Raw genomic sequence first — 14953 nt, 5'->3', positions numbered from 1 at the left:
ACTAGATTATAACTTGTGTGAAAGCATATTATCACTATTAGAAATACTGCTTTATAACAAATTCACAAAGCAGTTCACGTAGCAGAATAAGTGAAAAGATGGCTCCCTGCTCCATAGAGCTTACAATCTTAAACACATGAGGGATACTGGCAAACAGACACTGAGAAAAGATGCTATGCAGGTTCAGTGCTATCTGGGCTGGTAGCATATCTCTAAAATTACTTGGGGGTGGGAGGGGAGACACTGAGCAACTGAAGTGGCTGATCTCCCCTTACCCCGCTAACCTTCCCTCACACTCTTACCTTATCTGTTAACAGTTATCACTACCTGCCCATAGTACAGACATGCAGTCTTAGCATTATTTTTGTCTCCCCACCCTTTGCTCCCTATATTCCAGACTGTCACCAAGTCATGTCATGGTTCCCTTCACAACATTGCAAGAATCTAACCCTCTCGCTCTGCAAAGCAAGGAGCACCATCTCATTGTCCCTCACCTTAATAATTACAAACTTCTGGTCTTCTGTTGGCTCATGTTAGTCTCCTCTGCTACACACAGCACTCTGTTGCTAAAGTCATTCATCTCACTTGCCATATAAATCAAGGCATGCCACTCATTAAATCCTTTCACCAGCTCCCGTCTGCTCACATACAAGCTCCTTGACCTTGCACTCAGCCTTCCACAGCCTTTCTCCATCCTATTGTATCCCTCCTGCCTGCGACTTTCACTCTTCCAGTACCAGCACTCTTGAGTATCTGAAGGTCTCCTACTTCTTCAGACTCCTTATGCTTGGAAGAGTCTCCCAGAACACGTGTGGGATATTCTTCAATTACAGCCTTCAGAAACACACCTTTTCATACAACATAACATACAACATGCAACAAACCTTTATTAGGCATATACACACCTTTTCTATGAAGCTTCTGTCACCACTTCATTCCCTAGTGTAACTTAAAGTATATGTGATTGAAACAATTGCTTATGCTTTCCCTGCTGTCCTTTCCCTTCTGTCACTCCTGTGTTAATATTTAGATTATAAACCCTTTGGGGCAGACACCTTTCTCTTTATGTTAAAGCACCATGTACACTGATGATGCTACATAAATAATGGCTTGTGAAACTGTGCTGAAAGCACTTAGTATTTTTGAATAACATTTCTGCATAAATATCTTTCCTCAGTAATTTACTGTTGCTTGATCAAAAGGAGGTCACAAAATCAGATACAATCCAATTTTAAGTGTGCTACTGTGTGATCATGTATATCTTGCATTCAGGCTGTAGCTACCTAACCACTAACTGTTCTCACTTTTTCAGAGCTTTAAGTTTGTGAGACTGATGGCAATATCACCTGCTAAACTGAGTCCTTGGAGCAGTTGGATTTTCACACTCCAGTTCTATCTGATTTTTTTTCCAAGTGAGCAACAATGACTGTCTAAAGCATGCCTTATCATAGCCTCTCCTGTAAGGATGACCTAGCTGATACATTAATGCTTCAGTATAGAGGGTGTAAACTATTTTGGGCTTGATGTGCTGTGAATGTTGCTTTTTTTTTCTTGAGATATATTAGGTATTACAAATAAAGTCCAATCATGCATGCAGCTTTTTTACTTAATGTAGCTGTTAAATTAGCAAAGCTCTAAGATGCACTGCTGCCATCTAGTGATACTTTTTGTAAAGTACAGCAAAACCTAAAATATATACAGTATATATTTATATTCTTGGAAGGGGAAACCAAACTACAGTAAACGTTTGATTTTTAAGCTGCTAAATTCATTCCTTATATTGTATGTCTGAGAGATGAGAGAATTATGTTCAGTACTGAAAAGAGGAGTAATATAAAACTGAATTATCCTAAAGGGCTTAACCTATATAGAAAGACTTAGATGTCCTATAATCAAAGATTGTAAGAGCTGGAATAGTCCAATAGGTAATGATGATCTGCATTAAAAACAATTCTTTAGTTTTTATGTATTTATTATGATTGCTTTTGAAGTGATTTTTTTTGTTAATCATGTAAATTTCTCAAATCCTTTTGCACTCATGTGTTCACATTCTTGTACATTCAATTCAGGCAGAATTTTATAATTTACTTTTTTCTGTTTTAATTAAATGATGATGAAATGTTATAGCATGGTGATATTCTATGCAACTGGTTTGTTTTCAATTTGACATTAATTTTTCATGTTTGTACAATCAGACATAACAGGGTTCCTAGACCGTGCATACCTGTAGATGCATGAATTTGTGGTGTGTGTGTGTACTTGTTGAAGTGCAGTGGTGTATAAAAAAGTGGATTCACTTGTTTTTAAAAATAAAACACTGAAGAAACCTTGTTTAAGAGACTGTTCGTCAGCTCTCAACTTGTACTTGGCAGACTTTATTAACACCTGATTTCTGGGTAATTTCTGGCTTTACCATGAAGACTTTCTGGCTCAGTGTTATCTCACTGTGACTTGCAGCAGTACTCCAAGGGCTCGTAGACTCTCCTTCTGCCCTGTTCTCTGTTTTAACTTGAGATGCCAGGGATTGAACCTAGGAACTTCTGCACACATCTGTCTGTTCTACCACTGAATGAATGATGGCTCTTCCATTTTTCAGCTGCTTCTGCGTCTTTTACAATGGCTCTAATTAAAGGACTAAAACTGCCTAAATATTTTAAATGCAAGAAGGGACTCAGAGTGATATCAGCATATGGTTCTAAAGGCAAGGAGCTTGATGAAAAAAAGCCATAGCACTTAAGATTTAAATGCATACTATTTTAAACTGTGATTTTTAATCCACATTAACACTACCAATCTAGTTCTTCCTCTAAAATTTGAAACAAGAAGTTTGTCTTGGAATTATGCAGTTTTTTGGGGGGCTCTGACTTTACCCTGTGAGATTTCTCTGCCTTGGTTTGCTTAAAAAATCATTTGTCCAGCATGGTTTTTTGGAATATTATTTTAATACTCCTACCAATCCTAAATCAGACTTGTGCTGGCACAGCTCTCATAAGTGCTGCAAGTGTGCCACAAGGCCTATTTGTACTGAGTTGAGAGTGAGCTGTACCAGCCCAAGAACATGCACTGTCCTCCTGGCATCAGAATCCATTCCTGCACCAGGTGCCACAGGGAGTGGGAGAAGGTGAAAGGAGGGTGTTCTGGGAAAGGGTAGCAGGGGTGGATTGGGCCTTGGAAGGGGCGGGATAAACAGCACATGTATCTAACCCCCATGGAATCCTGCACATTCTTCTCAGATTCAAGTAGTTCCATTGGCTTGGCTGGGGTGTTATACAAGGTAAGGGGAAAAATATTACCTGAGATGACCTCCAGCCTGAGTTTTATATAGCTCAGGCTTCTATATGGATTGTGCCTTGAGTCTACACCATAATACACAACCCACCAGCCAATTGTGGTCCCCCTCTCTGACTACTTGTACCTTCTTGAGGGAGTTCCAGACATTTCTGCAACAGTGCAGAAGCATCCCAGGCTACCTCTTGTATCCCAAAGAGATCGGTTCATGCTGGGTTATAAGAAACAGGCAAGAGTGTTCATTGCTTTGGGTCATCAGGCTTACTCAGGAACTGGTATAGCAATGTCTAACCTTTTTATGAATACAGGACCTACCAACCCCCATGGATTGCCCAGTATGTCCACATTCCACCTGTGACTAGATGCTCAAAATCATCATCATCACCACCACTATTAGATACTAATATGACTTCAAAAGATGCCTGTAGTTTTGTTAGTGATCTCATATCCTCAATCTGTAGTGATAATTAACCATAATTTAACATCCTATCATTAGGGTCCCATACCCTAGGTTAAGAATACCTGTGGTGCAGGCTTAGCCAAAAGCAACAGCATTTCTCAGCATTTCTTCAGTTCATTTCTGTTGCCCTGCAGCTGGCCGGCCTTTTTAGTTTTTATCTTGCTGCATCCATTATTAGCACCTCAACTTACTGGGCAAGCTTCTGCATACAGCTACACTACAACAATGTTCCTTCACCTATGTTGTAGGATCTCCTGCAAACTAAACATGGCATACATGCTGTCTGTGTTTACAGTGATGCTGAGAGAAGCAAACACTTATCTTTCAAGTTCTTGAATACCCAGCATGCACCTAGTTAAACTGTCTGTTCTGGGTACTTACAGGTGCATTTCTAAAGACAGAGCCAATGTAGAATTTTAATAGCTGTGCTATTATGTAGCAGCCTTCTTCCTACAGGGTCTGAAAGGTCAATATTTGCAGCAATTTCTACCTGCCTGATGCTCACCTTTAATGAGTAACATTTTGTGGAGACACAAGGTCTTTGGGGGGGGGGTGTTTTTAATTTTAAGCATTATTTTATAGGGAAACAGCTGCCTTCTCTTGTTGTGGGTTCACTGCATGAGAGGATTTGGAGCATGCTAAGGAACACAGAGATGCTCTCACTATTCTCCTGCCCAAGCCACTTTCCAAAAAACAGCAGTGGAGCAGGGGCAGGCTGAGAGATGGTGAGATGCACATGTGATTATGGGGGGCTGTGCCCCATAGGTCAGGCGTATGCTAGTGGGAGCAGCAATGGGTGATCATTTGCAGGCAGCAGGAGTATTTGAACTACAGGGATTGCTGTAAGAATTGCATTGCAATAATATGTATGAAGTTTTCAACACATGATAGTGTGCAAACAATGGTGATATAATTTCACATGCTCAGCAGCAATTTCTGCAAGCATCATTGCACTTTTTGAGCTGATGCTCTGAGAGTTTTGGAAACTGGGTTACAGTTCTACTTTAAATATACTATTCAACAATTAAAAAACTCATGCCCTAAATTAAACTTCTCACTCATTTGCCTGTGTCCGCAAACTATTCAAAGCAGCCTGCCAAAATCCTAGTACTAAATGTTGGGTTTTTCCCCTAGTTTTCCCTGAAATGCAATATCAACTGATTGAATATTAACAGATTGATCTTCATAAATCTTTCCTAAAGCATATGATCCCACTGATTGTCTGTTTCTTTGAGGCACATTCTTTTTAGACTTAGAAAGTAGGTAACAAAAGGGGGAAGCAAATTAATGAGATGCCTTAGAATTTCTCAAAATGAAAACATGAAGGTTTGTTTACAGTTTACGCTTGCTCAAGAACTGCTTCATTTAGTTACAAATGCTACCTACCTAATTACAAATACAGAATATCTTTAGGACTTGTCCAAAAGAGGTACATGGCTTGAGCAGTTAGCTTACTCAGCATACAATTCAGGGGAAGCATACTGATTATGGGGGGGGGGGGTTTGCAGCTGATAGGCTGCCCTTTGTGGCCATCACAAAGATCTCTGCCTCCACTGTCCCTTGCGGCTATTTTTGAAGCTTTAAAAAAAGTGTTTTGTTCCATTTTAAATGAGAGCACCTAGCATACTTTAGATATTTACACTAAGCATGCTGTGTTGACTCCAAATCTCCCAGTGCAGCATGTTAAATGTCCGTCTTACCTGGTGGCATGTCAACTGCTGCCTCTGCATCTTCTCCCTGCATTTAAAAAAAGGGAGAAACAGCAGAAATGTGGAGAAGAGAGTAGTGGGCTAGAGTGTCTCCTGACACTCAAGCCCACCGTTCTCCCTCTCTATAGGTCCTCTATTGTTCTGTTCCTTTCTGAGTTCAGGGGCCTGCAAAAAGTGATAAAGTGACAGAGGTAGATGCTCATCACCAATCCACCTCTTGAGGGGATGACCCTCATGGACAGGTTGGCTATGACAGCACTTTCAAAAAAAGCCAAGCCGTCTAAATCGGGGTGTCAAAGACATTTCCTACAGCAGGCCAAATAGCATTCAGGGTACCTGCTAAGACCAGAAGTGATGTCATTAAGCAGGAAGTATCATTAAATGGGGTAACCAGATACAATAAGTGTAAATCAGTGGTTCCCAAGCTCCTATGGGTGCGTAGGGAACCATATAAGCAAAAGGACAGCAACAGTGGCTCAGTGTTCATGGTGCTACAGTGACCAAGGGTCTTTTTACCATACCAGGGTGTAACACTGCACTTCAGCTGGGTGCAGGGGCCTTTAGCCTCCTCTGCGGGCTCACCACTGCTCCAAACAGCTCTTATCTCAAATCACAACACACAAAACCAGAAGTGGATTGCAATTGGAGATAAGAGCTGTTTGAAGCAGTGGGGAGCTCACAGAGGAGGCTGCAGGCCCCCTATACCTTGCCAAAGGCCAGCGCTAGCCGCCAGGTACATTAAGAAGCCCCTTGGTCACAGCAGTGCCCAACTGCTGTGGAGCTCCCACTGCCATTGCTGCCAGGCCACTCCCCTTAAGGGGAAATGCCCTGCTTCCAGTTCCCCTGGTAGATCACAACCCACCAATTTGGGAACCACTGATATAAATCATATTTTCTAGTAGGGGAGAGCCCAGTTGTCACATGGGTTGGCCTTCCAGCAGTGCCTCTTGCTGAGGCATCACATCTCAGCAGCTAAGAACTGCTGATGGTAGTGCTGGAAGAGCCCAGTTATCAGATGGGCCAAACAAAGAGCCTCCCCAGGCTCTACGTGGCCTGTAGACCTTGTGTCTGACACCCCTGGTCTAAATCATGAAAGAAGGGATAAAAAAAAAGGAAAGACAGGTTTCTTTTTCTATAGAGAAAGACCCATAGTTTTGCCTATCAATATACATACCATAATAAAATAAAGGGGGGGAAGACTGAGGGGTCCACTGAAGGCTGGGGCACGGTTGTGAAAGCAACCTCTCCAGTCTCTGGGGAAGGGGGGTGTTGATGAAATCTTCGATGCCTAGCCTTGCCTACTGCAGACGTGAGCCTCAAAACAAGCAGGTGATGGCCCATGTAAAGTTGGGGGATGTTACTCACTTTTGGGTCCTGACCTACTAGTGAAGAGCTAGAGTAGGTTGAAGCTCAAAGTTTAATCAAATCGCCAAGAAATGGGACTTTCACAGTAGGGACCAGCACCAATAACGTCTTAATACCCAGACATCACACATGTATGGTGCTGTTAAGGATTCCCAATATGGAATGTAACCTTTTATTTGTTAGTATCTATAAACTGTTTTTCAATGAAAACTTCACAAAAACCCAGCTGGGGCTAGAGACAAAACTTCTGGAGAATCTATATGTACAGTTCTCATGGGAACTGCTTGATTTTTAACATTGAGCACAAAAGCAACTTAAGAACCAAAAGGACAGGTCCTCTGGAGCCTGGTTCAATACAGTGTGCTTACACTTAAGACTTGGAAAGGACAATGACATAGCTAAGGGGGCCAGGGTACATTTTGCAGGGTATCACACATCAAAGGGGTGTTCAATTTGGGGGTGTATGGGGTATCAAAAAATGTTGTGCACCCAGGGGCCAGATGCCTTACTACACCACTGGATAAAGATTTCAGTTTGACTTCCATTTGATGAAACAACAGGTTAGAGTCCCTGCAGATGCTAACTAGGTAGGCCAGGCCAATCCTGAAATCCACTCCTGATGAACCATCCCTCCCAGTTCAACAAGAGTAGCTTACAACCAAGATCTGCATTCAAACTGGCATTGGCTACAAGTTCCTTACACCAAGGATATTTAATGCAAAATCAACATAACAGGCCTGTTGCTTTTTGAGGTCTTTCCACACTTAAAGCCAGTTTTGGAGAACCAGGTTGTGTTCTAGTAATCCCCATCAATTTTTTTCACTCTCATCTGGAATAAGGTTTTGTCTCCCCTGTTCCTACTCACCCTTCCCAAGAAGATACTGGTTTCTTTTGCCTCAAAACACATACAAAACCAGCTGTTAACAATTCCAATCCTAGCACAAAGCCCCTCAAATTGACAGCTACTGGAGATTAGCCAAGATTTTCACAGTCCAGCCAAACAATGATCTATCAAAACAGAACTATTCAAGAGACCAAGATAAAAGACTCCACATTTTATTTTTATTGAATGATCAGATACACTTTGAATCAATACACACAACCGAAGTCTTTTAAAAATATGCATTTTACACACTGTCTATTAAAAACGGGGCTTCTTGCATCCCAGAAGCTCCTGCTTTCAAGAGGGATACTTGCTTGCTTGTGTGCAGCAAGGGAGTCACACAAGTAGTCAATTAAATTTTTTTTAAAACCTTTTTGTATTGCCATGTGCCATGTGACATAGGACCTCATGGCAAACAACTCTGCAAACATCCAGACTTAGGCAGTCATTACATTGCAAGTAGGACAAATCAAAACAGACTTCATAAAAACCCATCCAGAATACATTCACCAAGGAGCAAGGATACCAAGGCATGGCCTTCATGGGGGTGTCCCCACAGCAGACCAACAGTACTGGGGTATGTCATCACCAACAACACTGAAGAAGCTCCTTTTCAGGAAGAGCATCTAATGCCTCGCCTGGTCAGGTTGGTGTCAAACTGACTGCTTGAACTTGGCTCTGTCCATAAAGAAGAAAGATTCATCCTGTTGCTATCCCTTTTGCCTCTACTCACCAAGACTGTGAAGACAAGTAATCCCATATGCATCACTTTCTTTTAAAGACAGAGCCTTCCAGTTAAGAGTTAAAACCCAAGTGTTGCTTTGAGAGGGGAGGGCATTAAATGATGCATTGAAAGGCAACCATTCATCTTGCATGTCCCAGAAAAGGTGAAGCAAGGCATAAGATGATTTAGCCAGCGATAAGGAAGATGTCGGCATCCAAGCCTCTTTTCCCTGCACAGCCCCCTTCAGTTATAGAAACATAATTCATGGAGAATGGTCTTGTCTCCAAAATGGGTTCTCCTGAATGATGGCATTGATGGGGGGGGGGGGGAGTGTTATAATTTTTATGCCAATCCTTATTGCGACATGCCAGCAATTTTCAAAAACCCTAAAGTATACCTTGGGCAAGTAGAGCACCATGGTTAAAAGCAGTCACATCTAGTTGATATTGTTAAAAGCATGATCACACAGAGTTCATTCATTTCTCCGATTCTAAAAACAAGCCACAATCATATATTGTGGTTTCGGAGGCTCTAGCCATTTCAGTCAAAAATCCTCAAGTATCACTGGCTAGAGTCTAGGGTGGGGCAATTCAGCTCTTCCTCTTTCTTAATGGGTTCCAAGATGGGAACAGCAGCAGCAGCAGCAGCTTCCAGAAGAACTGGTGGTGACAGAGTGATCACCTCAGCCTCTGCAGCTCCAGGGGTTGCACACTGGAATTGCGTAACAGGTGGGCTTTCCGAAGCAGAAGGCAAAATCTGATGGCCACAAGAAACAGCAACAATATAGGGTGGTGGATCGCCATGAGAAACTGCAACGCTATAGGGTGGTGGATCGTCAGAAGCAACCGTAGGAGAAGCCACGGCAGAGCGTCTTCGACGAGCGTCACAGAGATCCACCAGCCGGATTTGAGGATTGCCCTGAGCTGCAAACCAAACCCGAGGATTGCCCCAAGGAGCAGCCACAGCCTGAGCAGCAGCTAGAGCCCGAGAATCAAATGGATCTTCAACACTATATGGTGGAGGGTCATCATAGTCAAGGGCATGAGCCATATTGTAACTTGGTGGAGGACATCCCTCTGAAGCAGACAGCCAAGCCCTGGCACCACCAGATTCTTCAGCATCAGAGGATGATGGAACCAAACTTGAGGCACGTGCCTGAGATTGAGATGGGCTTCTCGTTGCCAAAGCAGGCTCCGAGGGGCGACTAGGGCTGTGTTGAGCCTCATCGTCTTGATAGCCGGCATTTGCATGACCCAATTGTGCAGCAGGAGATACATTTGAGGTGGGAGACAAAGCCCAGGGGCCATGAGGGGCCACCACAGCAGTGTAGGATGGTGGATCATCGCAGTAAGAGGAAGGATGGTCGAACACTGATGGAACATGGATAGTTGGTAGTGGAAAGTTGCGTTGGTCTGGGTGCTGGTCCAGATTTTGGAATTCCCACCAACGGCGGAATCGCCTGTAAGCATATCTTATGGCATAAATTAAGCCACAGCCAAAGGGCACAAGGAGAATTATGGCTAGGATAATAACAAGTGTGAGGGCCCACGCTGGAAAGAGAAGAGAACAATAGTCATTGGTCCTCTCATTTCTGACCATCCTTCCAGTTTCTGCTCTTTCACTTTCAGGTACCAGCAACCTCCTCACTTTCAGGTGCCAATACTACATATGCTTTGAAAAACCACCCACAGCTATCAGTCACCACCACTCCCCAAGCTCAACACACCCCATTCATAGCCAAGGCTAGGCCATCCCACCTGCCCCTTAACACACAATCCTACCACAATTCAAAGTGCAGTGATTTGGTGAAGACCTGCACTCTGTGATGCCCGGAACATGCAATCAGGAGCAATCATAGTTGTGACAGAAACTCTGTTCACCATGCGGTAAGTTCCAAATTCAATCACCAACTTTATCCTAAACAAGACTTTTCTCAATCCAAAATCCCTGGGAGCCACTGCTCATCAACATGGGTCACTAGCTATCCAAGACTGTGTGTTGCTTTGCTCTGTTAAATTAGCATATTTTATGGAGGATATTGACCTGGCAGGTAGATCTGGGCTCCAAGTGTGGATGGGAGCTCAGGTCTACCTGCCTAGAAGAGGCAGCTCCAGAAGACAGTTGGAATGGGAGACAAAGTCTACTTGAACAGTCTATCTCACTGGAGATTTTCCCTTGGAGGACAGCCAGCCACCCAGCTGTAGCAATTATCCACACTGGGCAAGGGGCTGAACTAAGGCAACTTCACTTCTCATGGAAATACTCTAGGACTATGGGGGGGGATATTATTCTGACACAAGAGGCAAGGCAACACCACCTAGAAGCATTTAGCTAAGTGGGCAAAGGATGCAGCCACAACCCTCTAGTTTCTCAATAGTTCCCAATTTCTCCATTGGCCCTGCTAAGTCCCCCAGTAGTTAGGCACAAACAGTCATCTTACATGGTACATTAGGTGTGGAAGCTGATCTAGGCCACAGGACATTAGTGATCCTTTTTGCCTGCTGGCCAGGTGGGCACTGGGCTTGATCCAGTCGGGACTCTTCAGAGGAGCAGCAGAAGGGGGCACTGCAAGTCCCACAACAGAACTTCACATCCATACCAGCAGAGTGCTCTGGACACGGGAATGCTCCATCAGGATCCTTCACCCCATAAGCCCAGGAGTGGCACACTTCACCCTCAGTCATGGCAAAGTCAATCTCTAGCACCCATAGCAGTATAGGGAAGCACAGCAAAGCTAACCCAAGGGATCTGGCTTGTCCCAGGACAAAAATCACCACCACCCTCCTAGCTAGCTAGCTAGCTAACCTACCCCCTCCCCTTTAACCCCTTCTGACTAACCTATATAGAGTAGATTAGTCTATATAGAAGTCCTCCCAACCAGCCCTTACATATCTCTAAAAACCTCTCCCTAATGAGGCCAAGAAGTGCATCTCACCTCCACCTGGCCCAACCCAATCACCCAGCCCTGAGATCCCTTCTCACCTCCCCACTGGGTGTTAGCCCCAAAGCAGCCTGCAGGAAATGGGCAATTAACAGACCTCACTAACAGCTGGGGCTTATCTGGGTTTACTCAGAAGTTGTCCCATGAGTTCTCTAGGACTTACTCATAAGTAACACCATGATGTATTGCAGTGTTTTTCAACCCTGGGTTCAGGAAGTTTCAGTTGGACTAGAGCACCACCAGATCAAGGGGGAGGCATCCGGTGTAACCCTTCAAGTACCAGGAGACTGTGTCCCAGTCCTGCACAGGTTCTTAGTGATTGTGTTAAAATAGCTTTCACTAATGCCAGTTTCAATGGTAACTTGTAATGCTCTCTCTAATAAGAATATTTGATTACAGTGAACAGTGCTGGAAAGGTGGAACAAGGGCAGCAAGTGGGCAGGTAGATAGGGCCTCAGGGCAGGGGCAAGATCAATGGTGTGTCCCCCAACCTCATTCATTCATTCATGTAGTGGCATGAAAAAGGTTGAAGACCACTGGTCTACTCTGATTTGAATTTGCTTGACCAATATAGTCCACAACTCTGTTGTTGGCAACCTTCAGTCTCGAAAGACTATGGTATTGTGCTCTGAAAGGTGGTTCTGGAACAGCGTCTAGTGTGGCTGAAAAGGCCAATTTGGGAGTGACAATCCCTTCCACACTGGGAGCAAGTGCAGTCTGTCCCTGGTCTGTCTCCCTGGCTATGGGCCTTCCTTCTTTGCCTCTTTGCCTCAGACTGTTGGCCAAGAGTCTCTTCAAACTGGGAAAGGCCATGCTGCACAGCCTGCCTCCAAGCGGGCCGCTCAGAGGCCAGAGTTTCCCACTTGTTGAGGTCCACTCCTAAGGCCTTCAGATCCCTCTTGCAGATGTCCTTGTATTGCAGCTGTGGTCTACCTGTAGGGTGCTTTCCTTGCAAGAGTTCTCCATAGAGGAGATCCTTTGGGATCCGGCCATCATCCATTCTCACGACATGACCGAGCCAACGCAGGCATCTCTGTTTCAGCAGTGCATACATGCTAGGGATTCCAGCACGTTCAACTCATTCACTTCCATTCTTCAGTGCTTGAGAGGACAGCTCAAAATGAGCTATGTTCTTCTGTTGACCGTTTCTTTTTTAAGACTGGAAATCTGTGTTTAATGTGAAAACCGTGAACACACATGCTTTGTGGAGGTATTTTAGGCATCCAACCTTAACCATTCCCGCTTAAATACCTACAGATATGGACATAGAGTTAGCAAAGCAAAAACTGCACACACTTACCTGAGAGTAAGTTCTATTGATATCAGTGGAGTTTGCTTCTGAGTAGACCTGCATAAGATTGTGCTGAAAGGGCAGGTGGGCCCTTTTTATCCACAGGCTTGGGATTCGCTGATTTGACTAAGCCAAGGGGGCACATCACAGCACCACTTCAGGTGCAAGGCACTCAATTCTAGGTTCTTCCTGGAGAAGGAGGCACTGGTGGCTTTGCACCCTCTGTTCTTTTTCCTGTGGAGTTTCCTGCTCAAGGGGAGCCTCCACAGGAGGAGGAAGGGGGAGGGTGAAGCTGCTACATTGAGCACCCTCTCCTCCTGGGAGAACCTGGAAGTGATGTCACAATGCACGCAACATCATGATGTCACTGTCCCAGGAGCTGGGGTAGTGTGTTATGCCTCTTATAAGAAATCAGAGTACTTTATGGGTTGTCAATGAGAAATATTAGAAATATTAAGAAATATTATGGGTTGTCAATGAGAATGCACAATTTTTCAAATGTCAATTACAGTCTAGCAATACATGTGTATTATGTTAATCAAAACCAGCAATCCATCTTCATACAAATGGGGCTCCACGTTCACTCATTAGTGACGCTGCCTTGGTTCACTTGTATTAAAGACGACCTTGTCATGCAGAGACACCTGCATTGGCTCGGTCATGTCATGAGAATGGATGATGGCCGGATCCCAAAGGATCTCCTCTATGGAGAACTCGTGCAAGGAAAGTGCCCTACAGGTAGACCACAGCTGCGATACAAGGACATCTGCAAGAGGGATCTGAAGGCCTTAGGAGTGGACCTCAACAGGTGGGAAACTCTGGCCTCTGAGCAGCTCGCTTGGAGGCAGGCTGTGCAGCATGGCCTTTCCCAGTTTGAAGAGACACTTGGCCAACAGTCTGAGGCTAAGAGGCAAAGAAGGAAGGCCCATAGCCAGGGAGACAGACCAGGGACAGACTGCACTTGCTCCCGATGTGGAAGGGATTGTCACTCCCAAATTGGCCTTTTCAGTCACACTCAACGCTGTTCCAGAACCACCTTTCAGAGCGCAATACCATAGTCTTTTGAGACTGAAGGTTGCCAACAACATTGTCATGCTGATAACAACAAATAATTTGGAAGACCAAAACCAAGGGTGGGCAAGAGTTGACATGTCTGCCCTGATTTGTTTTGGTATGATATTTATTTGCTAACATGTCCCAGATAGAGTTCAGACATTCAGTATGATTTTGAAAACTTTTCTAGTAATGCTGCACTAATTAGATTGCAAGGTCATTTCAAATATGAGTCCGTCTCTCTTCTGTAAGTTTCCCTGTCTTATGAAATGAGATTATGAGCTTCACCCAGGCGTAGTTGCCAATTAAACCAGTAATCCCTGTAACCCTCAACAGAAAAAAGACCAGGAACGTGAAGAGAAGTTCTGCTTCAGCTTGCATGATGGAAAAGTACTGTATATCTATTTGACTCCATTTTTTTTTAAAAGACCCAGGCTTTACTTAAGTTTTCTTAATTAAAAATGTTTGTTCAGCTAATAAAAAGCTGTAAGAAATTTATTATTGCTTATGTAAGGCATGTATCACTATTCTGACCTCTCTGACGATTTCTCCAAGTGTTCTGTGTTTGAGCAGAAAGAAAATACACCAAGGCACCAAGAAATAAAACACACTTATACTCACTTACCTGGGAGCAAGGCTCATTGGATTCAGTGAGACTTACTTCTGAGTAGACATGCATAAGATTGTGCTGTAAATAAAATCAAAGACATAAGGTTAGGTTTGTAGCCAATCGTCTTCCATGTTCCAAGCTGTGCCCTGTTTTATCCTGACATCCTGAGATGTTGCAGTGGTTCTGGTGTTGGATTTAATCCTGGAGAGTACCAGAATGCAGGTCTTGGGTGCTCCTGGAGGCATTTGGTGGGGGCCACTGTGGGATATGGGAAGCTGAACTAGATTGGCCTTTGGCCTGATCCAGTGGGGCTTGTTTTATGTTCTTATATGTTCTTATCATCATGGGCTGAGCGAGGATTTGAACCCACTTTCCTAAAGTCTAATTCAAACACTCTGCTAACCACTCTACTAACTGACCAGTGTCTCAGTGATGATGCACTAACTTCTGTGCTCAAATGTGCTCTTGCCTTGTTCCCATTCACTTCCATTTGGTTTGGACTGGTGACATTCCCACTGGACTGTGTATGTTTTCAAATGCCTAGAATTCTTTGAGTCAGGGTGAGATTTTTTAGGTGAACCTGCCTCATTTGCAACTAAAGCTTCAAATATATGAACAGAAAACCAGTG

General features: G+C 44.0%; 1 protein-coding gene across 2 annotated transcripts in view; it reads left to right on the top strand.

Moving 5' to 3' along the window:
* The window catches only part of NPTN (neuroplastin), a 60016-nt gene extending 57676 nt beyond the window's left edge, over nt 1–2340 (top strand). For both annotated transcript variants that reach the window (XM_066634921.1, XM_066634920.1), the window contains exon 9: nt 1313–2340. The gene's annotated coding sequence lies outside the window, so the exon portion shown is untranslated. The remainder of the gene's footprint in view (nt 1–1312) is intronic.
* The last annotated feature ends 12613 nt before the right edge of the window (nt 2341–14953 follow it).

Source organism: Tiliqua scincoides, chromosome 8 (genome assembly GCF_035046505.1).
Source record: "Tiliqua scincoides isolate rTilSci1 chromosome 8, rTilSci1.hap2, whole genome shotgun sequence".
Taxonomy (NCBI): domain Eukaryota; kingdom Metazoa; phylum Chordata; class Lepidosauria; order Squamata; family Scincidae; genus Tiliqua; species Tiliqua scincoides.
This window is presented reverse-complemented; position numbering and strand designations above follow the sequence as displayed.